We start from the raw sequence: 6,754 nt of genomic DNA on the forward strand, positions 1-6,754 counted from the left end.
ACGTTTTTTATTTTTCCTAGGCAATATTAGTTCCACCTCTCCAGCAGAGAGGTGCTGGGCAGCCATGCCCTGCCTCAGTACAACTGGGTGTGTCCTTAGGAAGGCTTTGGCCAGAGGTGTGTTTGGCAGCATGGTGGGACCCTTGCCCTCTGCACTAGAGCTGCTTTATTTAGCGAAATAGGAGGTTTCTGAGTGCCTGTGCCTGCGCCTGCCCGGCGTGACTGCCAGCGCCCTGTCCGGGAGCCTTGCCTTCTGCACTCGCAATCCAATTAGCTGCTCCAGAGCAGATGGAGCGGATTAGTGCCCAGCTTTCCTTCCTCCGCCCTCTCACCCAGTGCAAAGGGTGTCAAGGCCAACAATCAGCTTAAACGTGGGTCCCATGGCATGATGTAACACGGTTCCAGCCCTGCCTGCCTGGGGCCACCCTGTGCCCCTTTCCGTGTGACACAGCATCCCTATGAGGCTGCTGCAGTTCAGTTCCCCTGTGTGATGTCTCCAGGTCTCAGGTAGTTTGGAAGACGTTGACCTAGCCTCATGTGCCAGGCATAAATACATAAATTCCATTTTTTGTTTGCAGAGTGTCTGCAGACCCCGCTGCCATGTGCACGGGCAGTGTGCTCTGCATTTGAACAGCCGGTGCCATCGCTGCCAGCAGTAGGGTCAGTGATGGAGGCTTGCGGTCTCTTCCCTCCTGCAGCGTTCCATCCCAGGAGCACCCCAGGCCCTGGGGGTGCATCGCAACCACCAAACATAGGGTGGCCAAGGGAAATGGCCTCTTGCTGCATCTTGCACATGGAGGAAGAGGCAGCCAAGGAGAGGCTGGGAGAAGAGTGAGAGTCCAGTACTCTTCCCGCAGTTCCTGAAAGCGTCATAGTCCCTGGGAGGAGGGTGGTTTAGGCTCCATAAGCCGAGAGATAAGCAGGTTGTCACTGTAAGAAGGAAACCAGCAGGCCTTACCTGAATGGTTGGAGCTGGTGGAGATCCTTGGAAAATACTGATATGAACAGCCAAGATGGCATTCTCATGTTTTATTTATATATGCAGATACATATACACATGAAAATGGGGAGAAAAACTCTTAAAAATATAATCAGTGTATCCGTCATTATCCATTTGGATCAGTACTTCTGCAGAGTCATCACTGTTTGCCAGAAGTGACTTCTTGTGGTTATCAAGCAATTTATTATTTCCTAGGTTGTTGTACCAACTTGGCAAGTAAATAAGCAGAAGGGACTTTGCTTAGACAGCAAACACAACAATAAGTAATAATATAGGATATACTTTCAATCAAAAAAGTCACAAAAAGAAGACCAAAACTGAGTTCCTGTTGAAACGTTTGGCATGTATTTTCCAGATGCGAAGGTGGTATCTCCGGGTGGGTTACCTCCATGCCAAGGAGCCGCATCAGGAGTCGTAGGGTGGTGGGATGCAAGAACCTGACGATGCCCCCTTGACTTCCTTACTCGTCTTCTTAACCCTAACACGTTTCCTGACGCTTGTTCTAACACTGCAAATCCCTGAGCAGTTTCAAGTTGCCTCCTACACACTCCTTTACTGACTCCACAGATTATCAGCCTTTTCTTATGATGGTCTAGTCTCTTATTGGAGTCTCTCACTGTTACCCACAGAGTGAAAAAACCCCAGGAACGGAAATGTTACGTGCAGTCATTTGTTGTGTTCTTTGCCTTCCTCTGAATGCCTTGTTATAAAGTTTCAAATGAATATTCAAAAAGAACAGTAGTTCACGCAAGTGCATATATTTTGCTTTGTCGATGAAAGGAATCTTGATTAGTATGTATTATGAAAGATAAAAGAGAGTATTCAGTGTGGACAGCAGAGAGTTTATCAGTATCTAGACCGTCCTGTTGGGACACTGAAGTAATCAGGAAAGCTGAAATGTAGCTTTAGTTATCCCACCTGGCCGGCAGTTCCAGTTCCTATTGATCTCAAGCTTTCCCTGTCTTTGAATTCTTGCTCATGTTGAGTGGACCTGCGTAGGAGTGGAAGTTGTTATCTTACCAGCTGAAACGTTTGACTCAAGAATCTTAAATTTCCATTTCCTTTTTGTTTGCAGCGGTTGTGGTTCTGTTTCATCCGCGGTCAGGGCTAAAAGGTCCAGAAAGCAGAATTACTATAATAACACCGATGGTTGCGCTGTAATGCAATGCCAAGCAACCTGTCATGCTCTGCATTGAAAGTTTTCCCCTTATGGTTCATATTTATTCAGAAGGGGAAGATGTTCTCTGTATTTGCCATTCATCCTAAAAGCACAAGTTCCTGAGCAGCACTGTGGCATCTCCTGTGCTGTGCTCTGGACAGAGGGTGAGCCTGTGTATCATCTCACTGGCCTATGATAAGCAAGATACAGAGATATATCATGTGGACTAGCAGCCCCACGCTCTGGCTCATCAGCTCTTTTTTACTCCAGTTTCCTGTTTCCCAAGCTTACATGAGAAAGGCCAACAAAATTAATATTTCTAATTTTTGGAGAATTCCTTTCTGGACAAGCAACTTCCAAAACAGGGCAGTGAGTGAAGTTGTGCTTCCCTCTAAAAAATGGTAGTTTCACCATTGATTTCAACAGAAGAATGATTTTACTCTCCCCTGCAAAAGCAACCAGCTCCACATAACTTACTTTTATTGCATTTCTTAAAATTAGATCTACAAAACCAATGGTTTCTTTAAGCAAGAGAAGCTGTAAATTTCATGCATTGAATGCCTGTGCATTATTAAAAATAATAGGTTATATTTGTCAAATGGATAATGAGTAGGTTTCTTTCTCTGTTTTTCAGTATTTTAATGAGTACAGGAAATGTTTGCTATTTATTTGCTTTCAGATTTTACCAAGGAGCTCTGGAGATAATTGTCAAATTTCCAAGTGTGTATCAATATTTCATGAAGTGCTGTTTTTCCTCTGTACGTTCAGGAGTTAGGTCATTAGCACTGGAGCTGTTACTAACAGTCTGAAGCAAGACATAAAAAGGAATTCCACTGAATACTTGCAAGTTTGCAATTGAAAATTTCCGAAACAAAATTCTAATAGAGGGCTCCTGGGTGAAGTAAATATCAGTAATATTGCTCAGTTTCAAATGTTGCATGTTAAATCTGTCAGAGGATTTCTTGCTTGATCTTGCTTTCTGTGGTTTGTGGCCCTGATCCAGAGAATGCCGGGGCTTTGTGTGTGTGTGTGTTTGGCCCCACACCCGGCACTTGCTACAAACTGGGGTGTACCTTACAGAGCCAGGATATCCATCCATGTCATGCTTTGGGAAAACAAAAAAAATATTCCACCTTTCTTACTACCAGCAAATTACATTCTGTTGAATTAGTAAAGCTCAAATTGCTTTTAAATGTAGTACTGATTGGCACTGATACTGACTATTTAGTTTTTGGTTATTTTTGCATGGTCAGCCTGACATTGAGGTGCAGTACTGGCTGTGTGTTGAGAACTATCATTCTGGTTTGGATGTTTGCCATTTAAAAGTGGTTTAGTTGTGCGTATGGTTGAATGTTTCTATTTTCTTCATTCCTGATATTTCCGTTTTATGTGAAATCCTAATATTCCTGTTCTTGTTCTGATTAGGCAACTTACCACATTTTTGGTTTACTCAGCCTAAAACTGCAATGTGTCAGGCTGGCCTCTGTTCCTATTAATGAACAGATAAGCCAGTCTGACTAGCTCACTGCGATGCTCTTAAGAAAAAAAAAACCTCAGAAAATGAAAATGATTCATAGATATGGACCCACTGTGCTCTGCTATAGAGAGAGTGCTGTACAAAAATAATTGATAAACTACTGTGGCTTTTTGACCATTGTAAATGGCTGGGTTGCCATACATGCTTCACTAGGCACAGTTGAGTGGTAGCTGTGCAAAGAGCAAAAACTGAGACTCTAAACTTGGTTGAACTACATGAAGTCTGGAGCATTAGCGTGGAAATGTGAAAGTGTACAGAGAGCTGGAAGGTGGCTGGAAAGAGTATCCAGATCTCCTGAAACAGAAAAAGTGCTTCAGAGATAGAGATTATTAAAGCAGAAAGGGAAAAAACCTCAGACTTTCGCATCTCTGAGAATGACGCAGGAGAGGACTTCTAGCTGGAAGTGGGTGGGAAGTCATGGGAGAGTCATGGGAGATCCCAGAACAGGCTGAGCGCCTCAGCTGCCCTGGGGAAGAGGATGCCAGGTGAGGGGATGGGATGCGCTACAGCAGCAGGAGGTGGGACGTGATGTCACAGCAGCGGAGCGGAGCTGGATTTGCAAGACCTGTGGAGCAGGAGGCACAGAAGGAGCTTACTTGGCTGCTCCACCACAAAAGCATGAATAGTGGGCAGGGAGCAGTGTCTCTTCCTTGGCCTCAAGTTGCGCCAGGGGAGGTTTAGATTGGACGTGAGGAAAAATTTCTTTACTGAAAGAGTGGTTAAACATTGGAACAGGCTGCCCAGGGAAGTGGTTGAGCCCCCATCCCTGGACGTGTTTAAAAGACGGGTTGACGAGGCGCTTAGGGACATGGTTTAGTGGACATGGTGGTGTTGGGTCGACGGTTGGACTCGATGATCTTAGAGGTCTTTTCCAACCTTAATGATTCTATGATTCCCTGGAGAGGGAGGGACAGGGTCCGTGGGAAAGCAGAGCTGGCTGTTTTACAGAGGGATTTGAAGAAGATCCTCAGATGTGGCAGAAGATGTCAGAAGTGGCATATCTGTCTGTATATTTTGGGATAATTTTAAGATTAGTGACACTATGGGCTACAATAAACTGAAGGAGGTCACTTGTGAAAGCTAATGGCAATGCAAATCGTGGTAGCAGTTGAGGAGGAGAAAGAGAAATGGCAATTGTGCAATATTGACACAACAGGAGTGTGTGGAGATAATGAATTTGATCGTGGCTCAATATTATAAAGTTCCAGACTGTAAACAGAGATTTGTCAGTGCTCAGGGTGAAAAACAGGTGCTTTCCTAAGTAAAAGCACCTTGTAAAGGATTTGCAGCTGTGAGAGGTGTGTAAGAGAAATCCAGAGCAGATCCATTCGACTGTCTTGTTCTTCTGAGGTGGCACATGGAGGAGAAGAGGGAGTTTGAGAAGTCTGTAGTAAATGTGACTTTTGTAACTTGTGCTTAGTTCTGAAACTGAATTTTTCTCTCTTGGTAGTTGTTTCCTGGTAGTAGATTAGCTTTGTCCTGGGAAATGCAAAGGGAAGTCCCGTCCTACTGTGGCTTCTGTCCCCGGTACAGTGGTGGGACTGCTCAAGCAGAGGTTGGAAACAAGGCATAGCCTTGGTGTTATGTCCTTAGTAGTGGTGGCATTAGAGAGAAGAGTGGTGCTGAGAAAAGTGAACCCAACCATTTGGTACCCATCCATGTGCATTTGTGTGCAGCCGGCAGGTGGGCTGAGGCAGGGAGGGCGGTAGGATCAGCGGAGAGGGAGACTGGTCTTTCGCAGTCATGAAGAAGGCAAGCACATTGGCAGAGACATATGGAAAGCAGATCTCACAGAAGGATTGGGAGAAACAACATTGGCTCCTACAAGGCTCGGTGCTCGGGAGGTTTTGCACAGTGCAGATTTGTGTTACGCAACCAGTTTACGGCACAGGAAGTTGCAGAGCACTTAGTGAGAGCCAAAGGAGATGCTCCACCATTCTCCCAGGGGGACAGTGAGACGCTTTTGCTCCAGGAAGGAAGAGGCGTCAGATGCCAGTAAGGAAGAGTGCTGCTTTAACTCCTGAAAAGCCTCTCGCACTCGTCCCAGAGCCCTCAGGCTCCAGAGCAGCAGCTGGACTCGAGAAGATAAGCAGTTTGCAATGCAATTCCTGTCTTTCTTTTGCTGGTTTTATGGTTTGGTCATGGATTGCCTGCACCAGGTGCCAAGAGTACATGATTCCTCTTTGTGATGACCCTGTAATGGGTAGAATCTGGCCATACTCTGCATACTGGGACAGCTTCCTGGGGAATCTCCAATTTCCTTTACTCCCACTCTGGGAAGTTGTTAGGCATGCTGAGTTAATATGACTCTTACCTATTTGTTTGTTTAATCCGTTCATAAGGCACATAGCCAAAGCACCGCAGTACTGAACAAGTACATACTAAGAAATGCCAGACAGCCCAGGCAGCAGCCAGGCTGCAAGCACCGCTGAGCATAGGCAAGGCTGGAAACTGCCCTGCAGAGTCAACAGGAGCAGCTTTCCTTTGGTGCAAACACATCTGGAGAAGTGGGAGAGGAATGAAGAAGGTGGGAGAGCAGAAGAAAGGGGAAAATACCAGAATCAGCAACAGTAAGCCAACCAAAATACTGCAGAAGGACAGATGGTGCCCTAAAGGTAGCCAGTTTCTAGGAAAGTATTCCATGCTTGAGAACAACGCTGCCTTTAACATTCACAAAATGTTTGTGTTTCAAATTTTTTGTACGCTTCTCCTCTCAAGTTGGCGTACTTAGGTGCTTGCTTTGTTTGCCTCTAGCTTCTACCCTTCATGGTGTTAGAAATACTCTGACTCGAGTCCATCCAAATACAGCAGTGCCGTGTTTGGTAAGTGGGTCATGAGCCCTTGGGGTCTGAGCAATGATTTTCAATTAGAATTTGGCAAAATAGCAAGTTAAAATTGTTTTTTAAAAAAATTGATTCCCAGATCCAAGATTTCATTCCATGTCACTTAAGATTAATTTTCTCGTAAACAGAATGTGTAACCTGTGCTTTGCTGCTTTGTATCAAGCCATGCGGAGCTCCTGGGTGTCAGATGTAAGGTGATTTTGCAGGTCTCCTGGG

General features: G+C 45.2%; 1 protein-coding gene across 1 annotated transcript in view; it reads left to right on the forward strand.

Annotated features, from left to right (window-relative positions):
• Window positions 1–6,754, forward strand: part of CTBP2 (C-terminal binding protein 2) — an 80,256-nt gene that overhangs the window by 40,703 nt on the left and 32,799 nt on the right. The gene's annotated exons all lie outside the window — the stretch shown is intronic.

This window comes from Pygoscelis adeliae, unplaced genomic scaffold (genome assembly GCF_000699105.1).
Source record: "Pygoscelis adeliae isolate BGI_AS28 unplaced genomic scaffold, ASM69910v1 Scaffold4, whole genome shotgun sequence".
Classification (NCBI taxonomy): domain Eukaryota; kingdom Metazoa; phylum Chordata; class Aves; order Sphenisciformes; family Spheniscidae; genus Pygoscelis; species Pygoscelis adeliae.